Below are 26,272 nucleotides of genomic sequence, written 5' to 3' on the forward strand. Positions count from 1 at the left end.
CAAATCGTGCCTTGTACAATTTAAAAGGCTATACCTTTCTGGCAGTGGTCCCACGTGTCAAAAGTTTTTACAGGTTTGCTGCACACCAGACAGTATTTTTCATACTGTCTTATTGTCTAGGGTGGTTTAAAACACATGGCAAATGGCTTGAGGACTAGGGAAGGCATTTTTCTTACTGTTTTCATTTTTTCAAAACCCAATGTCTGATATTATTTCTGCTTTGGAACTGGATAGCTGTTTTTGATGTTGTGCAGTGCTCTTTCTTTTTATGTGAGCATATGTGCAACAGCTACTGTCTTAATGTGATCTAGGGACTTCCACTGCTCCTGATGTCATAATTCTCCACTGTTTCAGTGAAAGGACTAGGTCTACAGCTAAGGGCTAGAAAAGACTCATATCCTCTGCCATTGGGCACAAAGGAGCTGTACATAATACATGCTTACCACTGTGTTAAGCACATGCTGTAGGTGGCTGATTCCCCAAACTGCAGCTTTTCTCAGAAGCACTCAAGAATTAAATTCTTTACAATTTCCTTAAATGAACAGCTGACATAATCCCTCCTAGCCCGACTCATATAATAGAGCAATAGCAATATGTTGTGTTCTTCCCTTCCCATCTGTTTCCTGATGTCATTTGTGAGCTTTCCCCATTTCCTAATATGTTCAAGGAAAGATTTTTGAAAAAAAACAAACCCAAAAACTTTACAAATCAAACCAATTTCGCTACATTAATAATATTTTATTCTTATTTTTGTGGGTCAGTAAAAGACAGTGCAGTCTACCTTGTCATTGTGCCTTTAGGTGGAAACAGTAACAATGGAGCAGTAGAAAATACTCAAGTTCGATTACACATACAAAAAACCATTAGTTTACATATAGGCAGCTTGGATGAATGAGCTTGAGAATTCTTTGGGTCCCCTGTTAAAGGCTGAACCATGAATTAACTAAGTCAGATGGAAATTTCCATTGACTTAACAGCATTAGAGCCAGAAATTAGTTAATTTCAGTTTGCTGGCCTGTCTATCTTGCCCCTCCTCCCTCTTTCATTGAAAGGAGGTTGTTCAATCTTGGTTCAAGGCAAATTCATTCTGAAATTCATTCTCTATTAATCATCATGGAATGAGGCCTACAAGTTCCTTTTTCTGGTCATACAGCCAGTGGCACATTTCTTGGCTTCCACTCAGAACCCATACAAGAGACATATCGCAATAAGGTATTATTAAATTTGTATAAGTTACACCCCAGTGCAGTTTTTATTTAAATCATGCTTTATCTACAATCTCACACTCGATATAACCATTCCTTCCCAACAGAAGGGAGCAAAATTTTATTACAAGAACAACATTTTTTTTTCAAATTTCTATCAGGTTGCCTTTTACTTCTTGAGCCTATGAAAACTCACCTAAAAGCCGTAACATTTAATTTGCAGCAATGTTATTTTTTAATTTTTTTTTCAATAAATAGTGAATAAGTATATTTTCTGCCATAAAAAAGACAGAATGTAACAGTTTTTTTTCTTTTTCATTTTATGATTTCATTGTGATCCCCAAGTTAAAAAAAATAACACTTATATAAATTGCAGGGTTTCTATCTGGTAGGTAACTTGCTTACTAGAAGTAGACTTATTATTAAATAACAGAATTTCAAATTGCTCTTTCTCTTCTAGCCTTTCAAAGCTTTTTAATAACAGAAGTCATAAGAATTTACTCATTCAGTTGTTATCAACATAAATTTATACTTATTTTTTCCTAGAAGAATTTCTTATGCAAGCAAACTTGAGAAACGTGATTCAAATATTTCAGAATATATGAAGAAACTCAAATACATATACCTTCTCTTTGAAGAGGATCCTAAGTCTTGGGTTTCTGAATATTACTAGAATAGGTACCATATGATTGGAGAGGGGATTATTTTTTATATAATAGAGATGGTTCTCATTTGTTAGAATATTACTATGGCAAAATAGCACTCTATATTCAGAGAAGAAAAGCTTGCTCTTGCATCTAGCTGCCATTATATTTTGGTTTTGCATAAATCTGATTATTAACATTCTCAGCAAATCAAATGAAATAATCTCATTATCTTTATTAATAATCAGTAACTGGGTTCCCTGTTGTTTCTCTTCTTTTGATAAATCTGAAAATGCATGTCATTCTGCAGCAAAGTAGAAATTCCCAAGCACTGGCTTCCTGAAAGATAAGATGTCAAGGGCATTTTTAAAAATAATTTTGTATCTTTACTGACTTAATATGCAGAAACACATTTCTTCATGTTAGCTATTACCCTATCTCTTTAATACTTACATTTTATACACTCTCAGATCAGCTTCAAATCCTTATACTTATCTGAAGGCTAGAGATTCTAGGCCTACGAATGTCATCACAGATAAGCATAATATGTTAGTGCAATAAATCCGTGGGTCTCTGGGCTAATATGAATCCAGATCCGGCTTGCTCAGGACTAAAGCCCACACGGAATTGCACAGACGGAAGGTAAAAGACGAGAAGCGCTCTTTGCCACGTGGAGACGAGTATCCAGTTTATTGGCTTGAGACAGGACACTCTGGTGGCAGTGACCACCCAGGTGGCAAAAGAGGCCAAACCTTTACCTGTAGTGGGGTTTTAACCCCCAGGGGAAAGGGGGCAGGGAAAGGGGACCGTGGCCAATGGGATGCCATTGGGAAGGGGCGAGGGCAGGGGTATCCATGGGGCAGACCACCAGGTGTGTAGAAAGGAGTGCATGGGGAGAAACCATGTGATGAGGAAGGGGGAATAATCTACATGACATACCACACTCAGTACAGAATTCCCATTACCCAGTGCAGAACAACTACTAAAATAAACTATTTAGTGCAATACAACATGTTAGATGAACCATTTTTTCAAAACCAATTATTAAATCGAATAGAGGCTGAAATTCTTTCTATAAAATAGTAGCAAAGGTCATATCATTCAAAAGATTTTTTGGGGGTGAAAAGGGTCAGAGACTGAATTGCTGATATTGTTTCAATACCAGAAATCTTCTTTCAAAAAAACTATTTTTAAATGGGTGTTTTGTTTTTTTTCAATCATTTTATCATCTATGTACCTTTGTACCAGTATAGAAATTTTATTTTAGGAGGGTTTCAAAGGCTGTTAAAACGGACAGAAGTACCTCTATTGGTCCTCAGGAACTAGGTTCCTTTTTGTGTTTTGGGCAGAATATTTCAAGAATTTCTGCAAAAGCACAGAAATAAAAGAAAATTCTTTAAGACTAAGATTTCAATACAACACAGAAAATTGTATTTAAACCTTGATAATAAATAGCCAGAAGAACTGACATCCAGAATAATGAAGTATATGTGAATGCTGGAAATGCTGTTTGTTTTTTTTTTTTTCAGTCAGCTAAAGACAGAAGTATTTCAGCATATATCCCTTCCCCCATCTCTATCTAGCTCTTAATCTAAACTTTGACTGACTTTAATTTTCCTAAACTTTTCCCTAGTTCCCAGAAACATTTCTTTTTCTAGGTGTCTCTATGTTTTTCTGAGTACATATGTCGCCCAGTGTAACCATGTTCTTTTAGGAATCATTTTCTGTTTTAGCTTTACATATTTATATTTTCTTCTGTTGGTATTTTCATGTATTTGCTGTCAATGCAGAGATGTTTTCTTGTTATTTCTTATTTCTCTTCAATGAAGTGCGCATTGTGAGGGATTGCTTTCCTCTCTGTATTTTCCTCTTTACTGACTTGGCTTCTGACACTGTTACGAGCTGTAAAATGCTGCAGTTGTCACTTCCTTTTCCACAACTGAGCAGACAAAAGATAGGTTTTTGCAGCTCATGCACTTGACATGGAAAGTAACAGGGACAGGTGGGGATTTTTTCAGATTGCAACTGTTTGTTTCAGTGAGTGTTATCCTTCAGATTCAGCACTTTTCTACTCTATTTGCAGAAGCTGCCACCGTGTTTCATACTTCTAGTAAACAAAGATATTAAAAGGATGTGACATCCAATTACAGCATAAGGAAGTTGACAGCAATTTTTATAGCATTCAAAAAAAAACTTTTTGCAGAATTTAAGTAAAGTGAAAATTACTTCAGAATGTAAGGCTGCAAAATTTGAGTAAGCAGACCTAAACAAATCAATGAGGCTGAATCAACTCTTTTGGAAACACTTTAAAAACATGTATCTACTCTTAATGTGAAAAAAGTTTGCAAGGTACTCTAAAGAATTAATTAGGGAAAAATCGAATTTTATCTATTTTTCTATATTATTTTTGTTAGTTGAAGATTTTCAAGAAACCAGGTGGATATGCCTGGACATAGGACAGAAAACAGGACATCTCACAGAAAATTAGATCCTATATTTAGGCAAATGAATTATTGCATAATTTGGAGGCTCAGTGCTGTCATTATTCTGAAAAGCCAACTCTGTTCATTTTGAAGTAGCCCCATACTCAACCCAATTCAACTGTCTCTAATTCAAGGCCTACTTTAATTCAAAGCAGCTGTGTAACCTTGGGTCAATTTTACTGAGAAAATTGTTGCTAAGGTCTGAAAAAGTCTGTGCTTTAAAACCACAAAAAATGGGAAAAGTAAAAACACAGACAAAAGGGTACCTGGTAAAATGGTGAGAGTTACCAGCTCCAAAAAGATTCAAGGGTAAAAATATTGACATCAAGATCCTTTTCAGCCCTCCCTCCCCAGCAGAGGAGATCAATTAGAAGACACCAACTCAGCAATATTGAGGGTCATCCTACTACAAAATTAAGCAAAAGCTCACTTTTCCCTATGCAACTGCATGATGAAGATACTATTGATCACTGTAGTAGTCTGGTAATTTTAGCAATATGCTGTGTATAGTAGACAATAAATGATTGTTTTTTACTCTCAAATACTGTATAATCTGTTTCTGTAGTATCTTGGTACATGGTAAAAGTTGCCAAAAAAGAGACTGACTGTGAAAGAGAAAGAATGTTAGTAAGAAACTGAAAAAAAGTTGGGAAGTGAATTTCCACATTCCCTTAATATGAGGTCTGGAAAATAAGTAAGTAAAAATCAGATATGGTTCTGCTTCTTCTGCAGAATTAAAAAAAGGTGGATATTATTTTGCAACTCTTTGAATTATACCACCCATGGGCACCTTTGCCTCTAGCTGCCATGCTCTAAGTAGGAAGAGCAGCTAATGAATGCCTACAGGGTGAAATACAGGACAGGGTAATTAACACCTTCCAAAGAGTTTATCTCTGGAGGTGATAGGTGATTTCACTGTGAGAGCTGAGCTGTGTCTATGTATGTAGCTAAGCTTTCCTGTCCAAACAACACCACTGTCAATAGCTCCATAATCAGGAATTCCTCAATTCAGCCAAGAACCCAAACAGCCTAGATATAATATAAAATTAGCACAGCATACAAAATTAACTTCTGTAGCAAAAGTAGCACCAGTGTACCTGTTAAATAAAACTGTAGCCATAGTAATCTGTTTAGCTTTAAACAGGGCATGCATGTCATGCTTTGGCTGTTTTCATTCAGACTGAGCTGCAAATTTATTTTGCAACAGCTGAACACCTAATAGTATCAAACACCACTATCACGAACATGGGGAAGCAATGGAAGATGAAGATAAAAATTCCTCCATGTAATGAAGCAGAGATGCAAAGTAAACTTACTTACTTACTTTGGAAGAGTCCACAAAGCCACATTCACCTCTTATTTCCTATAGAAATAAGAGCTTCCTAAGCTTCTGTTTGCAAATTAAATTACTAATGAATAAGAAATACAGCTCAAGGTTGCTCTGAATAGTTGTGCCAAAATAATGCATGTCTTACAAAGCAAAGATAATGATGGCAACCAGACTAAATCAGCAAACCAAAGAAGTGGACAGGAAGGCTGTGGAGGGCTATGTATTTAAAGGAAGGTTACTAGGAAAATCCATATTTCCATGGCATGGAAACCTCTCCATGTCCATGCTTTCAAAGTAGAGAATGGCAGAAAATGATTCCTTCTCATGAGATCACCTGGCATAGTTAGTTCTGGGATGTCCTGCTCAATCATTTTTTGCAAAAGCTTTGAGGAGACTAGAACACATCCAGAAGATGACTTAACAGTGAAACTTTATGGGTGGATGAGGTCTATACAGTTCTGGAGATCATTTTGTGTCTTTCACTTAGTGCTCAGAATATTTGTGTGGACTTCATCAGCATTCTGAAGTTGGGATATAACCCTTTTGGGAGAGTCTGAGGTCCCTCAAAGGGAGTTAAAGTTGCATTGTATTTTGGTGTCTAAGAGGCCTTGCTTTGTGGATTAAGGCCATCATAAGAAGGCAGTTGGAGGGTGAATCATTTTTGTTGAAGGACAATTAACCAGAAAGTAATTCTTCTGTCTTTCTCCTATAAAAATGCAGCTGGAACAAAACATAATTGCCTCAGTTCTGCACCAGAATAATAAATTTATTTTCCCTGTTTTCTTTTTTATACTTTGTCCTAATTTGATTCTAAAATATAACTATTGAATGTTATTTATGGCTCCATTTAAGACTGATTTGGTTTCTACTTACCTCCTTCCCTCTTGAACTAGCTACCTAATATAGACAGGCTTCAATTTACTGAATACTGGAACTCTATTTCCTTTCCTATATTTATTTCACTTTAAAATAGCAAATTTTGTCTCAGTTGTAAGGAACTCACCCTCTATTTTCTGTATGTCTTTTGAGGCAATGATCATTTAACATGAATCAGTTACAGCTCTTTTCAACATGACCTGAACATCTGATAATAACCTTTTTTAGCTGTATCTATTATTTAAATTACAAACAAATCTTACTCAAAAAAGATCTATTCAAAGTGTCTCTGTAATTACAGTATTCCCTTACCAGCCTCATCATTACTGTGTAAGTGCTGATGCTTTCTTTTCCTTGCTGCAAAATCTAGGAGACTTACAAAATGTAAGTCTTCCCACTTTTACTAAAAGTCTTGAAGTTTAAACCATTTTACAAAACAGTTACAACAGCCTTTTTTTTATTATAGTGTCTTATCAGTATCATATTCTATCATGTAATGAAATAATTTTCCCTTTTGCATGTTATATGGATAGGAAGAGAAAGACTTTTATTTTGCTTTGTTTTGTTTCATTTTTTTTCATTTAAGTATTATTAGATAACTCCAGACTTTCATTATATCTAGTTTATGATAGCAAAAATTAATAGAAATCTTCTAAATTCTGTTAAAAGGCAGTGGTGTTTAATTCTACTGATAATTTTCTTTGTAGAATTTCTTCCCTTCTTTCACTTATCCAAGTACTAACTTTCATTTAAGATTTTCTGAGTAAGGACTGGTACTTATGAGTACAGACAAAAAAAAATGTAGGAAGTTTAACCATTCAACAATATTATTCTGTAGAAAATTTCAGTGTTCAGGAAGAAAAAAAAAACACTTTAAAATGTTTGCTCTTATTATTATTTTGCAATTCAGTTGTTTTCATTATTTGGAGCTGTAAATGGTATTTTTTTTTCCTAAATTTTATTAACAGTTGAAGTGATTGGATCATATGGAATATTTTTGTCAAGCAGTGTGTACTGAACTTTCTATGAAAAATACTGTTTTTCCAGGAGACTGCAAAATATTAGATATAGCATAGGATTATGAGATATCCCCAGGAATTTACAGTTATGTCAAGACTAAGACATTGGCAAGTGGATCATGGAGTCGTGTGACAGGCTCAGAGGCAGTAGAGAGAAAAAATTCAATCTAAGAAGGTTGTACAGAGGTTTATAAATTGTCCGGTTGGAAGTAAGGATGGGGAAAGGGCTGCTAACTTTTCATTAACTTGAGTTCTTTTATAACAAGCTTTGCAGCTTAAAATAAAATTATCCTTATTGCCTAATTAAAATTAGTGTGGGATTTTTGTTTCATTTGGGGTTTTTTTGTTTGATTTTGTGGCGGTTTAGCACCAGCTGGAAATTAAACTCATTGATCAAGAAGAACTGAAGAGTAACCAGACCAGATATGCAAAGTTTTTTACCAGTTCACCAGGTGGTTAAATATGACTTCAGGAGTTGCTGACCACCAGGGACCACGAAAGAGATGCTCAGGACATCAGAATGCATACACAAAGAGGGAATGTGTGTTAATGATTTTGGGGAAAATATTACCATATGTGTGTCTATTACAGGAAAATCAATGAATATATATATAAAATACAGTATATGAATAGGAGTTTTTTCTGTACTTAGCATACATGGTATTTTAGAGGAGATATCCCCTCATCCATCCAGCCAAATAAAGAATGCCTGCTTCTTAATACTACATTGATGTTAAAGGAGTTTTATTTTTTATGAATATTTTGGCAGTAATGCAGTGAGTGTTGGATTTCAAGCATATCATCTCAGTCTACATGATTATGTTAGTTTGATATTTTCTAAGTTCCAATAAATGACTTTATCATTAAAAAGTTTTTAATCACTGATCTTCTGTAATGCTTTCTAATATTCTGTTAAGTCTTAGTGCTTTTAAAATACTTAATAACCTGTGCCATGGATTTCTACAGGTTTTAAGATGTCATAAAGAGTTGTCTCATTTTGTTTTGAAACTGACACCTTTATTTGATGTTTCACATTTATTTATCTGGGAAAACAACACTGCTATTCATGACCTTACAGGCTTTTGTCATAGCTCATGTTCATCACTTTTCTGCCTTAAGGAAAAGAATCCCAAACTACTTCAGGGAATTCAGGGAATTGGAACTAGATGATCTTTAAAATCCCTTCCAACTCAAGTCATTCTATGATTCTTTGATTCCATGAACTACTATTACATGGTCCTATTAAGTCTGTTAAGTATTTTCTTTCTGAAGTCCTATTAAAAAAGTCCTATAAGAACATGCCAACCAAACTCCAAACAGGGTTTCACTGCTCAGTTACTATAGGACAGTAGTATAGGTGCTACTGATATAGTGGTAGCTCTTTTAGTACTGGCAGACTGCCAGCTTCTCCTCTCTACTGGGCAATAACCATGGTTTTTCAGCTCTGATGCACACCCATTGCTGTTTTTTATCTACTTTCGATTTCTGCAGTAGATGTGGTCTTCAAAAGAATGGGACTGCAGTCTGTATCCCAAAGCCTGTCTCGCTGCTTCTGCAGTAGACAGGATAGTCTGAAATGACACAGCACCAGCCTGCTCCCCACTGTGATCCTCAAGGCACCTCTAAAATCCCCTTCAAACACTGGGAAATGAACTATGTATCTTTTCTCTGTCATATGTACCTCAAAATCCAGTTTATGATTCATTAGCCCCTTGACTGATTTTTCTGGTTGATGCAGTATATTGGTTGATCCCAAATTTTTTGGGATCTCATTTGGGTCTTTTTGTTGCCATGCACACTTTTTCTGAAGCTGCATTTTGCTCTGGTTTTCCATTTTTAAGAGTTACTTGTGTGTCACTGTGCAAACAAAAGTGTGTCCCAGTTATACTGCATGATCATTCTGTTGGGTTGGATGCAGGGGCCTCCAAATGTGGCTCAAAGGACAAGACTATTCCTTACATATGAGGGGATTTACACTAGGGTTTCCTACAAGGGTGCTATAACCCTTGGAAATGAAACCCTATAAGTCACTTACCCACATACCACCCAGACTTTTGATTCCTCTATTTTTTGAAGCATCTGCTCACCACTGCAGACATTTCAGGGCTTTCTCTACAGCCTGGTAAAGTGGAGGAACCCAAGTTTGCCTTTCACTTTTGTTTAATTAGTGTCTCTTCACAATTAAACTTTAATTACTTATTCAGTTAGTTCCTGTTACATAGTGTTTCATCTACTTTGCACCTATTTTTATGGCTATTTTTACTCAGCTTCTAAAGCTTTATAGATGTGTATAGAGACATATAAGATATTCACCTATATGTCCTTTTACAAGCATATATAGTAAAACTAGTTTTTCTATGTATAAAACCCCATGTTTTTAAATATTTTCGATTTTTTACTGTCTATAAATGACTATTTTTTTTATATCTGAGCACTTCATAGTCAAAAGGAAGCAGACAACAGAAGGAAGGGCTGCCTGGGAGCATAAGGGTATGGCAGCATAAAGAGCTGAAAGGCAATACAGCTATATTTATTAGCAGATACGAAAAACTATTGGTATTTCTGCGTGTGTTCTGAAGTATAAATATGACCAAGCCATGTTACTGAGACTACATACAGAGATGGAAGAGGTTTTCTAAATAGATCTGTTTTGAATAATAGAATTCATATTACTAGTATATGAAGATTTAATTTCTAATCCACTGTAGAGCAAAGCACCCATTTAAATATTTGAAATATTTGGATCTCAGCAATGTCCATAGGAATTGATTTAACCAGGGTCCTAGTCTTTTGCATTTAAATAAAACTTTGAATAAGTAATAACTTAAAGAAGAATTGAAATATTGGACCATTTTTTGCATTAAAAAAAATCCTAAGAGTATGACTTTTACACTTTGTTCTTCCAGTGTTTTTTCCAGTATAGATTAGAAAGATATTCCAACTACCAGAATTGCATGTCTCAGGCTGAAATACTCAGTAAGAAATCATTTGCATCAGTAATCATTTCCATTCTGAAAGCATGTCCTTCTAGCATGAACATAAATCTGTTTTGAAATGCTTTAAATCTCTTAGGCTGCAATTGCTGCATTCTGAAGCATGAAATATTTCTCTCTTGGGAATATGTTTTGTTTGACTTCTATTCTGTATTTTGCTGCTTTAAATAGCAAATGGCACCCTTTAGAGTTACTTCTTAGAAAGGGGTTATTTCTTGGTTATTTGGGCATGATGATTTTCTTCTAGCTTCATGCATCATACAATGGCTACATGTTTTTTTTTTAAAAGCTGTTAACACACATGCTTCAGAGGCTAGTAAAACCTCCTACAGATCTTTTTAACAAAAATTGGCTTGGTGACAGTTGGGTTCTGGAAAAGAAGCACTACTTCTACCGCTGTACATTTTAGAAAAGCTCTCCCCTTCCTCCTTAATTTCTTGGAAGCTAACAATAACATTCTAATGAGTAAATACCACTATTGGAATTAGTATTGTATGACATATACAAATATGTTTTATGCAAAGATAAAGAACTAATAAAGGCTTCAGAGGACATTGCTTATTCAACCAGTTCATCTGCCAAAAAATTAGTATTTGTGAAACAGATAAAGCACCCTAAAGGGCTCCTCTTTTTTTAGGGTGGAAGAAAAATACAGTGACATTTCTGAAGTAGGATGAACCTTTACTGTGCACTGTACACCATAAAATGTGTTTCCTTTCTCAGTGGAATTCTCTCTGTTTCCAAGAGATTAAGTAGAAGATAAGCTTCAGTATCTGTGCTTTATACACTTAACTTCTCCTTTATGTAACAGAGGATCCAAACATCCTAAGTAAAGAACACTGGCTATAGCCAAAGGAATCACAGAATCACAGAATCACAGAAATTCTAGGTTGGAAGAGACCTTTAAGATCATCGAGTCCAACCCATGTTCTAATACCTCAACTAGATCATGGCACCAAGTGCCACATCCAGTCTTTTTTTAAACTCTTCGAGGGATGGTGACTCCACGACCTCCCTGGGTAGATGATTCCAGTATTTGACTACTCTTTCTGTAAAATACTTCCTCCTTATTTCTAGCTTGCATCTCCCTTGGCGCAGCTTGAGACTGTGTCCTCTTGTTCTGTCTGTTGTTGCCCGGAGAAAGAGACCGACCCCCAGCTCACCACAGCTACCCTTCAGGAAGTTGAAGAGGGTGATAAGGTCACCCCTGAGTCTCCTTTTCTCCAGGCTGAACAACCCCAGCTCCCTCAGTCGCTCTTCATATGGCTTGTGTTCCAAGCCCCTCACCAGCCTCGTTGCTCTCCTTTGGACACGCTCAAGCATCTCAACGTCCCTCCTAAAGTGAGGGGCCCAGAATTGGACGCAATATTCAAGGTGTGGCCTCACCAGTGCTGAGTACAGGGGAAGAATGACCTCCCTGCTCCTGCTGGCCACACCGTTCATGATACTGGCCAGGATGCCATTGGCCTTCTTGGCCACCTGGGCACACTGCTGGCTCATGTTCAGCCGATTGTCAACCAGCACCCCCAGGTCCCTTTCCTCCTGAGCACTGTCCAGCCACACTGTCCCCAGCTTATATCGTTGCAGGGGGTTATTGTGGCCAAAGTGCAGGACTCGGCACTTGGACTTATTGAACTTCATCCCATTGGATTCTGCCCATCCCTCCAACCGTTCCAAGTCCCTCTGCAAAGCCCTACGTCCTTCTAACAGATCCACACACGCTCCCAGCTTAGTGTCATCTGCAAATTTGCTAATAAAGGACTCTAAACCCTCATCCATGTCATCAATAAAAACATTAAACAGAACTGGCCCCAGCACAGAACCCTGAGGAACACCACTGGTGACTGGCTGCCAGCTGGATGCAGCACCATTCACCAACACTCTCTGGGCCCGGCCATGCAGCCAGTTCCTGACCCAGCACAGAGCACTCCTGTCCAAGCCACGGGCTGCCAGCTTGTCTAGGAGTATGCTGTGGGAGACAGTGTCAAAGGCCTTGCTGAAATCCAAGTAAACAACATCTACAGCCTTACCTGCATCGACTAGGCAGGTTACCAGGTCATAAAAGGTGACCAGGTTGGTTAAACATGACCTACCCCTCCTAAACCCATGCTGGCTGGGTCTGATACCCTGGCCATCCTGTAAATTTTGCATGATGGCACTTAATATAAACTGTTCCATTATTTTACCAGGTACTGAGGTCAGACTGACTGGTCTATAATTACCAGGATCTTCCTTTGCACCCTTTTTGTGAATGGGTATCACATTGGCCAGCTTCCAGTCATCCGGAACCTCGCCAGTGAGCCAGGACTGCTGGTAAATGATGGAGAGTGGCTTTGCAAGCTCATTTGCCAGCTCTCTCATCACCCTGGGGTGGATTCCGTCTGGTCCCATAGATTTATGAGTATCCAAGCATTTCAATAGTTCTATGACTGCCCCCTCTTGGATAAAGGGGGGACCATTCTGCTTCCTGTCGCCATCAACCAGCCCAGGTGGGCAGGTGTCTTGAGGGCAAGTCATCTTCCCACTAAAAACTGAGGCAAAATAGGCATTAAGCACTTCTGCCTTTTCCTCATCTTCAGATACTAAGTTCCCTCCTTTGTCCAATAAAGAACAAGGGCTGGTCATACCTTTCCTTCTACCATTAATGTATTTGTAAAAACATTTTTTATTATCCTTTACAGAAGTTGCCATTCTAAGTTCAAACTGAGCTTTGGCCTTCCTAATTTTTTTTCTGCATGCTCTAGCAGCCTTCTTGAATACTTCCTTAGAGACCTGTCCCTTCTTCCAATGCTGATACATCCTCTTTTTATTCCTAAGTTCCTCCAAAACCTCCTTGCCCAACCAGGCTGGACGTTTACCCCGTTGGCTGATCTTTCGGCACACAGGGATGGTCTGTTCCTGTGCCCTCAAGATCTCTGTTTTGAGGTATGCCCACCCTTCCTGAACTCCTTTGTTTTTTAGGACTGCTTCCCAAGGGATGCTCTGAATAAGTCTCCTAAACAGACCAAAGTCTGCCCTCCGGAAGTCCAATGCAAGAGTTTTACTGGTACTCTTCCTGATTTCACCAAATATTGAGAACTCTATCATTTCGTGATCACTTTGTCCCAAGCGACCTCCAACCACCACATCTCCCACCAGCCCGTCTCTATTTGCAAATAGCAGATCTAACATAGTCCCTCCCCTGGTGGGTTCACCCACCAGCTGTGACAAATAGTTGTCCTCCATACATTCTAAGAATTTCCTGGACTGCCTCTTTACTGCTGTATTAAGTTCCCAGCAGATGTCTGGCAGGTTGAAGTCACCCACAAGAACAAGGGCTGATGATCTTGAAACATTACCTAGCTGCTTATAGAATAAGTCATCTACCTCTGCTTCCTGGTCGGGTGGACGATAACAGACTCCCAGTATGGTGTCAGCCTTGTTGGCCTTCCCTTTTATTCTTACCCATAGACATTCAACTCCATCTTCCTTAGTTTCAATTTCGGTGGCATCAAAAGTCTGCTTAATATAAAGGGCCACCCCTCCACCTCTTCTTCCTTTCCTGTCTCTCCTGAAGAGCTTGTATCCATCCAGTGCAGTACTCCAGTTATGTGAGTCATCCCACCATGTTTCTGTGATGGCAACTGCATCATAGCTCTGCAGTTGCACCACGGCCTCCAGCTCTTCTTGTTTGTTGCCCAAGCTGCGTGCATTGGTATACATACACCTCATCTGGGCTACTGACTTCTCCCCTAACTTAGCCTTGTAATTCTTGGGCCTGTTTCCAGATAGCTCAGCTGGTTCCCCTTCCCCCTTCAAACCTAGTTTAAAGCTTTCTCAATGAGGTCTGCCAGTTCATATCCTAAAACCCTTTTGCCCTTAACAGAGAGGTATACCCCATCTGGTTCCAGCAGAGAAGATGCTGTAAAAGTTTCCCCATGATCAAAGAATCCAAAATTTTGCTGATGACACCAACCCTTGAGCCACTTGTTGATGATGCGTATTCTTCTGTTTCTTTCATCATTTTCCTCTGCCACTAAAGGGACTGAGCAGAACACTACCTGAGCTCCTGCCCTATCAACTACCTGACCCAGTACCCTAAAGTCCTTTCTAATTGCCTTGACACTCCTTTTCTCAATCTCATCACTGCCAGTCTGGAGTATCAGCAGTGGGTAATAATCAGAGGGCTGAATCAGCCCAGGAAGTCTCTCAGTGATATTTTGTACCCGGGCCCCAGGGAGGCAACAGACTTCCCTGGGGGATGGGTCTGGTCGACATATGGGACCCTCAGTTCCCTTCAGGAGGGAATCACCTCCTGAAGAGGTGAGGAGAGAAGCATAGGTCTCCACAGGATTTTTCAAACCAGCTAAATGAGATAAATCCTTTTTCTTTTGACTGCACAGGTAACTAGCATACAATAAACCAATGACCTCAAGTGATAAATGTTAGCAGCTTAGAGATGGCCAGTAGCTACCCAAGAGATAACATTAAATAAATAGCTTTATCAACAAGTGGCTGATTCAGAGGCATTCTTTGCACTTAAGGACTCAGAATGCCTGATTTTCCGGTGATGATAGCTGTAAAGCAAAAGAAATTTCCTCTTCCACAAACTTCTGTTTATTTTATTCATCACTGATGAGGAAAATGTGTAGTTTAGATCTACCTTATCCTGAGGGAACTCTGTCTTGCCAAGAAAAGAATGTTCACAGAATCACAGAATGGTTTGGGTGGGAAAAGGACCTTGAAGATTGTCCAGTTCGAACCCCCACTGCCTTGGGCAGGAACGTCATCAACTACACTCAGCTGCTCAGAGGTCCATCCAGCTCTCCTTGAAAACCTCCAGGGAAGGGGCATCCACAACTTTTCTAGACAAGCTCTTCCAGTGCCTCACTCACTGGAAGTTAAGTAACAAGACACATAACAGTTTACAGGAAGTTCTCTTTCATTCTTCCCACTAACTGTCTTACTGTGCAACAACAACACTTCAAAGCTAATGGGTCCAAAAATGCATGGAATTCACTGAGCAAGAGAGAATTTGAATATGCAGCTCCCAGTATCGAAGACATCTTTGGGACAATTTCTTCCTAGAATCTGTGTCTTTAAAGGTAAATTAAACAGTATTTGGAGACATTCCCAAGCATCAGAACACAATATTTTACACTAGCAAAGTGTTAGAAAATTCCCCGGGGTGATTTTAGCATGTGCCAACTAGCAGTCTCACACAGGAGTCTGGACACCCCTTAGGCAGTATAATTTTCTAGGAACCATTCCAAGAGGAATTCTGCATAGACACCCAGCTCTGGAGACTTACTTTCTATGATTGATTCTCACTGCTTGTTGCCACCTGACCCCAGTGCCCAGATGCATTCATGAGCATACATAGTTTACTAGTTTATAACAATAGCAAAAACTTTTCTTTATTAAGTATTCTCCCAAAAGTCACAATGTTCTTTATCCTAATATTAAAAAGTAATAATAAAAAAGAAGAACAGAAAATCCTTCCCAGTCTTCTGTAGTTATTTCATCCTCACTGGGGCATATAATTAAGTTTTTCTGTTTATTCTCTTCCTCTGGACCCATGAGTGTTGAATTGAATGGAGAGAGAAATACAAGCAGCTAAAATAAGCTGGCCATCTACTTTATATTGTCTGTTTTTTAGAGATGAAAAAAGAAATCTAAGTCTAGGGATTTAAGAGTGCTTGACGCCATTAACCAGTTGTCTTCTAAAATAATTTACAGCTTCTCTTTTATGATATTCAAGGTTTCTATTAAAATACCAGATTTTTGGAACATTTCCTATGCTGACCTACTTTTTTGTTAGAAAAGTTTACCTGTACTCCTCCTTTTATCTGTATATAACAAAGTCTCACTCAGATCTCAACTATGTGAATCTTACATCAATACAACTCAAATTAACCACAGGAAACTTACACTACAAATTTTGTCTATGACATAGAGCAGAGATACTTAATAGGTTAAAGGGCTTTGAATCCAAATTATTCATAATTTAATTAACAGAATCCTAGAATACTTTGGGTTGGAAGAGACCTTAAAAAACATCTAGTTCCAATCTGGCCTTGAATACTTCCAGGTCTGGGACATCTACAATTTCTCTGAGGAACCTCTGCCAGTGTTTCCCCATCCTCACAGTAAAGAATTTTCTTGTAGTATCTAATCTCTTTAGGTTTAAAGCCATTACCCCTTGTCCTATTAATACATGCCCTTGTAAATAGTCTCTCTCCAGCTTTCTTGTAGTGCTTCTTTAGCTATTTAAAGGCATTATGTGTCTTTAAAGATTTATATTTTATGTAGTACTTAATCTTATATTTTAATCATTATGTTGGGTTTTTTATTTGCATGCTGTTCTAACCATATTACATGCTAATATTTACTTTTGTTTGATCAATTGCCTATTAGAGTGGTGCCGGAGACTTCATATTCAGTCTCTTATAATCTCTAACTTCTGCTCTATTACACTGATTCTTTTTTCTCCTTCTCAAAATAAACTCAAAATTTTATCTTCTGTGAAAATCACCCTAGGTAATCATGTTCAAAATACTGCTGTGAAAAGCTACTTAAAATTATGCAGGTCTTTACCTTTTTCTACTCAAACTTTTAGGAACCCTGTATCTTTCCAATGGTAGCAATAAAGCTTGACCTCTGGAAATACATTTTTCTTTACTCATGAAAACAATACATTGAAGTTATTAGAACTTTTAAGCTATAGAAACAATCGAAAAAACCAATAACATAAAGCAAATAAAAGAACCAATACATAACCTTTTTTTTTCTTACTTTTCCCCAAATGATGTGGTGGATAGGATAAAAAGTTTCAATTTCTATCATATAAAGAAAACTCACCCATTCTCTGTGTTTTCATGTGACTTTCATGTGAATGTGAATTTCTAATTTGACTGAGAGAACATACATAATTTAGACTCTTCTCAAGGAAGGAGAGAAGGGATTATTTTTCTGGGATTGTTGACAAAGGAAGAATACTTACCAGATATTAACCTAGTTGCCTAAATGTCTCTTGTACGATTTAAATTCAAGTGTTGCTAAATATTTTCTTCTTTAATGTTTGCCTTGAATTTCCATTTTAAAAAAATTCTCACAGAGTGATTAGTTAATTATTCTCACTAGATAACCTAACATTTGATCAATCTTAAATTTGCAAGCAAGTTGCAACTTTTTTTAAAAAGTCTTGTAATCTTGTGCTGGAGCAATGGTCTTTGTAGTCCTGTACCTTATCAGTAACCATGCTCAATATTTGCTCCTTCTCCAAAATCACAAAACCTCGTAATCTACTTTACTGCATAATAAAACACCACAAGAGAGATTGCTTGTGGATGTCAGCTGGTGATCAGCTCATGCCCTAAAGCATGAAGATTGATGGCCCTTGTAAATTTTTTTTTTCCCGAGTTAGTGTAACCACAGATGTTATTTGCTATTATTTGTTACTGCAGTTATTTATGGGCCATGCTTCCAGCCGCAAGTCTGCAATTCTTGAATAAGAAGCTTATGCACTTCACCCTACCCCATCTACTTGGAGCTGTTATGAAATCTGATCTACTTCTTGATTCTTATGAGGTAAGTCAATCTATAAAGACCACAGTGTTGCAACAGAATTTTTCCCTGTGCATTTTATTTAGGTGTTGGAGGCCTTTCCGACCAAATACTTCTCAAGAACTTTTAACTTTGCATCATAGAACATACTAAACATTTTCTGGCAGGTTTCTTCTTAGTTCAACATTATCTCAGTTTCTCAGGATTTGCAGTGTGACATTTATGTCACAGTGTCATCTGAAGAACAAAGAGTGATAACTCACCTATGTTGCTTTTAAGTGGGGATTAACCAAATTTTGACACCTTTACACTTTGAATTGATACTTAAAATATGAAAAACACTAAATATTAAATGAAAGATAGATTTGGTAGCTTTATTATGGATAAACAATTTTAGCAATTTCAATTGTTTAATGAAAAGTCCTTATCTCACAAAAGAAAATTTGTAATTCTAAAGCACCAAAAATCATGTAAAGGAATAAATTTAGAGAAAACAATACAGAGTTGTAATACTTAGGTGTATAATAGCCTACACATTATAAGCAGTCTGAATACCTGCAACTCCAGATATTTTACTTTCAATAATAAGGTACAATTTCTGCCCTGAATCAATTTGGTATCATCTAAAAAGACTAGGAGAATAAAAAGTTTAAAACAAAAAATAAATCTTAGAAGTATGAGATGAATTATCCAAGGTCAGTGTTGGAGCAGCTGAGCTAAAAATAGAAATCAAGTATCCTGAATCAAACCCCAATGTCCTAGTGTTCTTATCAAAGAGTGTAGAGAATACCAAATATTTATACAGCAAATCAAAGACTTCCAAAAATGTGTTAAAATCTGCAATTGATGATTCTTTTTAATTCATGTGTTTCCAGTGAGTACTTAAGTTAATGTTGATCCTTCTACATTACTGCATGAAGCACAGGAGGAAATATGCCAAAAAATGTCAGTCTTATGAGAGGTTTTTCTTGTGTACAGAGGCCTGATTCAGGTTTTGTTTAATCCTTTCAAGGTCAAAAATCCTCAAGAGACTTAGAATTCTAGAGAGCTGTATTTCATAACTTCTAATAGTCCTTCTGCCCTTTATTTAGATAATCACCAAAAGCATAAAGAAGTTAGGTTGTTCACTGAAAAATATTGGCTGAAATATCTAGCACTGAAATGTCTTGCATCTGTATCAATATTATATTACCAGTTACTGTGCTGCATTATTAATAATGGTAACCAGTTTCTTAACACTTTAATTTTATGTCATTAACTTCTATGAAACAAGTACAGCTAATTCAGGACGTGATAAGAAAACCATCACAGCAAACTATTACGCACTCTGCATGAAGAGCTCTAAGGACTAGAAACAATCTACAGAAATATATGTGAATAAAACATTCTATGCCCTCAAGCAGAACTATAGCTGTATTAATAAAAGCTTGTGGGGAAAATCCTGTCCCTGCAGAAACCAAAGGCAAAACTCCCATGGGTCTTGTACTGGGTGCTGAATATCTGTATCAATATGCATTTCCTTTCCAGATACATTTTCCATACATTAGAATTTTTATATCATTTGTTATCACTTGAAAACAAGTATATCAATAGTACCTGATAATGGTTTATTTCTATATTCACAGGTTTATAATGAGGAACAAAAAAGATTTCATTTTCAAATATAATATTTTTTTAAATAAAATCACTATTACCTCTTTAAGGAGAAGACTCCTTTAATCAATTATTTTCAAAATTTTTGAAGTTGGATGATCTACTTTTCTCATAATACATAAAATCACTTTGAAACTTTTGCAGATTCAGAACTGTCTTTTCTGACAATTATTTGTTGTGTATTCTTTCAAATAACAAGCACACCAATAGAAATTAAAATACTGGGGTTTTTTCTACAGAAAAAATCTTGAGGACCAGTTAATTAGTAGGAAAGAAACTGAGATCAAAAGGAAAAAAAAAACACCTGTCATTCTAAATCCAGGTTTCTGTTCTGCTGGTTAAAAAAAAAAAAGAGGGAAAAAACCCCTAAATTTTGGACCCTACAGAATACTAGTGCAAAAAGGATAGTCATTCAAAACTATGAAACAACTTTCATGTGAGGAAATTTTTAATAAATTTTTGGTTTGGAGAGAATATATTTGAGGAGGGAAGTGGCGGATTTTTACAAAACTCAATGGTGTGAACAAAATTAGTTGGAAAAGGTTTGCAGTTTCTCATAACACAGCATCAAATAAAAAAAGTAATAGGATAATTTTATGCATAAATTTGACCACGCATGTAAGTCTCCTGCTAGTACCTCATCCAGCTGTGAATGCTATTATGGGAGGGAACCTGGAGAGTCTCTTTTAATCATAGCCTACTAGCATGTGTGCAAGAACCAGATAAAGAAGAATATGAGAGACCTGGCTTCTCTTAATTTGATTTCTGGTCCCTATCACTAAGTGAACACATGACAGCAATGCATAAGCAGCTCTATGAAAAGTTGAAAAGACTTCTTTATAGAACAAGAATTGAATAGGAGATGACTTGTGACCCTACACCACAGTCCATTTCAGACAGTCCTGTCAGTGTAAAGTGCTGTTCCTTGCTCTGTTAACTTGATAGAGTTAATTGAGCCCAGAGAGGACAGATTCAAGGTTTTTGCTTGCTAACCTTCCACTGTTAAAACTCAGGAGATGACAGGAAAATTTTTTAGGGAAGTGTGGTATTGATGAGAAAAAAATGAGTACAATGGCTCCCTCTAGTAGCTCAGCTATCAGGATTTTTATGTGTGTGGACATTGGACAAAATTTACATTACTAGACTTTAGTCCTTTAGCCTTTTAAAAAACATCAGAAAGTTTTTTTTTAATTGAAGGAAAAAAACCAACAAAAACAAAAACAAAAAAAAAAAAACAAAACCCCACCAAAAAACCAACAAAAACATCAACAAATAAAACAAAACAAAACAAAACAAAACAAAACAAAACCACAACAAAACCCAAATCTCTTTGCCCCTGAACCACCAGATACAAAAGGACAAATTACACCACAACCCACCACCTGATACACCCTGCCCTGTGACAGTTGTCTTTCCTTTCAACTTTCAGGGCCTAAACCTGTGCTGCCATTTTGCGCACAAGAAGACAGAGACAAATAAAGTTTGAGCTGTTTGTAGAAAAAATTATCAAGTATATACATTATAAATTTCCAATTATTTTTAATCACAGCATTTAAAAAAGAGAATTTGTTAGCAGACATCACATGACCTTATTTTGTGCTGGAAATTTTTCAAGATGCTTAGGAAGCAACAGAAAAAATTAATTTAAATAGTGCATTAAAATTTTATGTAGAATGCAATGAAAATATGCTCTCTTTAAAGTTCAAAACTTTTACTTGCTAGAAAACTAATTTGCAGATCTGTTCGTTAATATAAACCTGATATTAGAATTTTATATTACTAAAAAATTTAACATTTGAGTGTGACTTTTTTTTCTTCTACATCCTCTACTTCACTGCATTATTTTTGTGGATTATGAGCTCACCAAGAACTTAAAAATACCTCATATGAATCTAATGAAATGGCACTCAAGGTTCCATACCTTGGCTTCAGGTTGTCTTTATTACTGGTACAGTAATAGCAGTGCTAACATTTGTGTTTATGTAATAACTTCTATTTTAAATCATCATTTCAGTTATTCACAATTTCCTCATCCCTTCTGTTTGAGGATAAAATGTATCAGGAATAAGCCACCCAAATATTTTTTCTGGGTTTATGTGAACAAAAATCAATTTAAGAACTGCAAGATAACTGAAGGAAAAGCAACTGCCCTGTGGTCCATGTACTTATTCCTGGCAATCTTTAATTTAAAACTATGTATATTTATAGATGTAGTGAAATAATGGATAATAAGAATATGCCTTATGGGAGAACACTCTGTGGTGATCTAATGGAAACATCTTTTTTTTTCCTTAGTACTAGAATATAAGAATAACTTTCTGCTGTTTCAGGAGTTTTTTTCTGCTCCTCTGGTTGGTTATTTTTATGACAGGTGGTTTTATTAATTTAAATTAAAGCTCTCAATGTAACAATTTTTCCATGTAGGATTCTTGATAGTGTAGCAGAAAATATTGAAAGAGACGGAGTAGTAGGAGCAAGGATCAAGGGCTTATGTAGGCCTTTCTGAGATGAGTTGCATAGTTCATTTCCCACATACCCACCAGAGCAGAGAGAGTTTCGTAGTGAGGGGGAAAAAAACAACTTAAAAAATTAAAAATTTAAAAGATTGTGTGTGAGGATTTTGCCTTCTCAATAGATTTATTTATAGTCTGCTGAACATCAGAAACTTGCATTTCTCACAGTGCAACCCCAGACTGTCACATTTCACTACAGCCTTACATATTGTTTGGTCTTGCTTGGTTTCACAGGCAGCAGTTAAAACCCTGCCTATTGTACTGGTGGCTTTATCTGACTGAAAATTCTATGCCTTTTTTTTTTTTCCCCTTTTGCTGAACATCTTTTGTAACACAGATGTCAAAACTATCACCCAGTGAAAAAGATGTGTGGCAGTGATGTGGCATAACTGTCAAGGCACAGAGATGTTGTGCAGAGAGCAGATACACTGTTATGTTGCACTATGTAGGTTATCTGTCTAAAGTATTAATCATTCAGGATCCATAGGCTGCTGTCATGGATTTACTGATATGCAAGTAACTGTATACATATATCCTAATTGGCTACCTGTGCTGAGCTGCTGAAACACAACACGAAGGTGTCTCAGTGCAAATAAAATCTCAGAAGGGAAAATTCATTACCAGACAACACTTCCCTTTAGCCACTGAAAACAGTTCCTACTCCCCATCAATCCTAGTAGCAGCGAACCATCTTAACACATTCATACATATTACCCTCCTCTTCTCCACTGACTGCACTTCCCTCAGGAACATCCACCTGCTCCTACATTGAGTCCTCCATAGGCTGCAGTGGTGTGGTCCTCTCCACAGGCTGCATGACAATGCCAACCCTTCCACGGCTGTCTTCCAGGAGGTGAAGTGGAGCACCTCCTTCCCCTCATTCTTCACTGACCTTGGTGTCTGCAGGCTTGTTTCTCACACTCTTTCTACTCACTTTACCAGACAGCCTTTTGCTTTTTCTTGAATACATTTCCACGAAGGTGCCAGCAGCCTGTCTGCAAGGCTCAGCCTTGTCCTGGAGTGGATCTGTTGGAGCTGGCTGGAAGGGCACACATTAAGAGCTGAATGTTGTTTGTGGTGCTTTAAACATGTCTTATGAAACCTTCAAATTATAACCATCTCATTGTCAAGATTCATGGTGATAGGAGAGGGTGTCTAGAGTTTTCTCATAATTTTAGTTCCTTTGGGCAATGTCTAAGACCTTGATGATACAAAATCAAGCATATCAAATGACAGCAAGCTTGGAAGTTGGAGAAATTGTGGTTATGTGCCAGAGGCATGAACTCTAGCTCCACTGTAATTGTCACTGTGATCTACTGAAATGAAAATAAAATGCATTTAATGGTGTTTTTCTCAATTAGCAATACCAATGCACAACATTGAGAATATTTAACGACTTCAGCAGAATGACAGCAGACACAGCTTTATCATACATAAATGGAAGAATTGTAATAGGCTCAGACACAAATGTATACAACACAGCTGGGGATTGTTCAATTTGTAACCTGCAACTCTCAGCATTTTCTTACACCACTAGAGCCAAACGAAGCCTTCCCCAGGGATAACATGCAGGCAGCACTTCTAAATGGCATGCTGTCACATATGTCAAGCTCTCCCATGGCTTAAATCTGCCGTAGGCTTGACAGCAGATATTACTCAGCAGAACACTGAATTATTTCTTCACTTATTTCTTCACTGAAATCCTATGTGTAATGATTACTTTATTGAGGTCTTATGAAAACTTTCTCCTTAATTTTACCCAAAATATTTATGAAATGTTTAGTTTACTGATTTTTTTACTTCCAGTGGCAGAATGAAAACTTTCCAGAAAAGACTTAAATAAGTATTCTGAAGATCCTTCCTTATTGGAACATATTGTTACCATATTGATTTTCATCATAATGCTGAGTATTATTTCTCTCACCACTAAGATATATATTGAATGATCATATCTCATTTTTAAAATGATCAATATCAACCTCATCACACCTGATATTAGAAGTCACAACGTTGAATTAGATTTTTTTACTGAAATTCGTTACTGAAGTCTCATTTTTTCACTCCTACTTATTTGATTTTTTTCTTTATCCATCTCTATTTGATATCATCAAGAATATGTGTACTGTAATTGAATCTCGATTTTCAGTACCTGTAAGACTAAAAAACCATTCTAAAATTATTATACTTCTCTTGATGTTTAACAGGGATTGAGTATGAAAACAAAAATAAATAAAGTATATATATAGAGTATACATTTAATGGAAAATAAGCAGCACTGCAAACGCTAGTGAGCAATTTGTACAAGAGGAGAGACAACTTTGTCTTATTTCTCATTTTTTCTTTTCAAAAGAATTTTGGTAGTGAACCCATTCCTCTGTCATTTATGATGAGTCTTCATCCACAGCCTGACCGAGAGTAACTTTCATATGTAAGGTAACTGGTCAGCAAAGGTAACTGGTTTCTTTGTTAAGGTCTGCAATAAAATGGACAGATATTAGCATAAGTTCATCCTGATTCTTCAACAATTTGTACAGTTCCATAAGCTATCCCATCAGATGACTGGAATGAAAGAGGTTACGCTGCCATGTGAAATCAGTTTAGAATCATTCTCCTGCAGTGTTGGTACTGAATAGCCAAAAATGGAAAAAAAAAAAATTGACACAGATGAATAATTAAGTGGATCTGCTTTTTAACAATGTGTCTTAGGTGCCAAATATCAATACATCTACAGCCAGTATGCTTAGCTTTTGAGAAAGGAACACTGGCTTAACAAAAGAAAATACTGGTAGACTGAGAGTTACAAATTTAAATAAGTAAAAAAAAAGTAAAATCACACCAAAAAGACAGCTTCAACTGTCTTAAGAGAACACAAACATTATGTGAATCACATTATGTTGCAACAGGTTAATTACTGGTGATGTTTTATAAGGCTGAAAGATAATGACCAGCTGAATACTTGACAATCTCAGCACATGAATAGTTTGTCTTACATAGGTACATAATGCCTGGAACAGATGTTTGCTAGAAAAGAAGCAGTGCTAAAATATGATGGAGTGTAATATATGTACAGACAATATGTGTGTGTCCATCTCCATAGACATAAAATTTCAGTCTGTATGATCTTTGAGATGCTTTTGAGCATCAATAGAGAGCTCTAAATAACTGCAAATTTTGTTCTCCTAAAGTCTGCTTTTTATTTACTTTTAGTATGATTTTCTTCTGCAATGAATTTCTCTCATAACATATGATTTAAAATATGATACTGTCTAACTCTAGTTCATTTATTAAGATGCACATTAGATGTACTACTAAAATATTTATTAACAGATGTAAATAACACAATAGAAGTGTAGGTGGTTTCTAAGAGTTGGCTTTGACTGTAAGTTTTCATATTAAATTAAATGGCATTTACCATTTATTTGAAACCAAATGCTCCAAAATTCAGGAAATTATCTCAGTGTCCAACATACAAATAGAATAATATTTCAAGAGTGAAGTATGATTATTGTCCTCTCAGAAAATATAATAAACATCAACTAGTAGTCTGAAACACAATTTTAGAAAAAAAAAATTCTTTTTGACATTATTGTAAATTTCCATTGTACTAAAAGAGAAAATTGTCTTGCTCTCCTATAAGGAGAGTGAGTCAAAAGGAGCATAACTCTGTGTTATAGTGACTTAGATGTTCTTCTATACTTCTATAAAACAGGAGTCTAGCTACTAGCCTTTGCTTTTAGGAGTCCTTTAGAATTTTATATTACTGTGTTATGTCTTACAAAAAGGAAAGAATTAGTAAGATCAAAATATAGGAAGAAAAACAACTTTTTTTTTTCCACTTAGTCGTACAGACTTAAAGCTGTCTTTTTACCTTCTTTCTGTGTAGTCCTCTGACCAGTATTCCGGGCCCCAATGTTTCAGCCTACAGGGATGTCAAGGTTTCCATCTTGGGCTTCACTGAAAAAGCCAGCATTCTGTTATTTTAATTTTTGTTTCTCATGCTGAAGAAAATCC

The sequence above is a fragment of the Molothrus aeneus genome, chromosome 2, assembly GCF_037042795.1.
Source record: "Molothrus aeneus isolate 106 chromosome 2, BPBGC_Maene_1.0, whole genome shotgun sequence".
NCBI lineage: Eukaryota > Metazoa > Chordata > Aves > Passeriformes > Icteridae > Molothrus > Molothrus aeneus.